The following is a 1,122-nucleotide window of genomic DNA, read 5'->3' as shown; positions in this document are numbered from 1 at the left end:
GTCTGTGGTGTCTTCTTGTGCATTTATTTTGAAATCGTCATTTGCCAAGTCTACATGGGCTGTGTTATCAGTGGCCATTTTGTTGTGGTTTTCCGGTTCACCTGTGATGGCTTTATCGACTGCAATAATTTAAAGTGGCTGAATCGTTCTTACAAATATTAAATTAAATAGTAATGAATGCGCAAGTTACAGCACCATTCATCTCTAAATCACACAGTAGAGGTCCATGGTCATGACCAAACTTTTTTCTGTTATGAAGATTTTTTTTCGGCAATTGCAAGCCCAACAATAAACTTCCCTTTTGCATTTTCTTTCCATCTGCCAATGAAAACACAGCTGTACCAACTCAAAAACCTTTTGTGTTGAAAAGCAGTGTGTCAACCTCAATTGAAGAAACATATTGTCAAGATGTTATCAGCCATCACAGAACCTTCCCTACAGTTAGGGAACATATTGTTTGACATAATTTAAGAACTAGCCACTTCTAGGCATTTATCTTGCATGATTAGATTGTAGTAGCATATCTGGTGACTCAAATCGGCACTGTTTGCCAAGAGTCAGGGGAAAAAAAATAATCTTGGGTCACTGTTACCATCTGTCACCTTCTAGTGGCCTAATCCGCATGGCTGAGTACCTTTTCATTGGCTGCGTCGCTCGCTGACCTCTAGCAAATAAAAAAGGTCATTTGGTTAACCACACCAGCGAGGACACCGCTGCCCAAAGGACCCTCCGACAGTGTAGGTCTCCCACCTGCGCTGCTGTGTGTTTAAGCAGTGACAAGGTAATGACGTCTAGTCAGAAGGACCTCTGTGTTCTCTAGACTGTTTGCACAGGTCCAATAATAAAGATAACTGATGCCCGGTGTCCGTTCTACCGGCTGTCTCCTCTGCTGTTTGTATTTGCTGTCATTAAGAACCGGTTTGACTACCTTGCCCACAAGGACAGCCATCCACCAGCGCAAAAAAGGTGTCAATACCTGGATCAACTGGCCTGTTCAAACAAGACACGGCAAACACCGGGGTTAAAAGGACAGACAATAGAAATGTATTTGTAAGTTTAGTTGCAGTTCAAGTATAGAACAGACAGTATAGATACAGGCTTTATTTGTAATGCTAATGTCAT

This window comes from Nansenia antarctica (genome assembly GCF_963989245.1).
Source record: "Nansenia antarctica genome assembly, chromosome: 4".
Taxonomy (NCBI): domain Eukaryota; kingdom Metazoa; phylum Chordata; class Actinopteri; order Argentiniformes; family Microstomatidae; genus Nansenia; species Nansenia antarctica.
Note: the sequence above shows the minus strand (reverse complement) of the source record.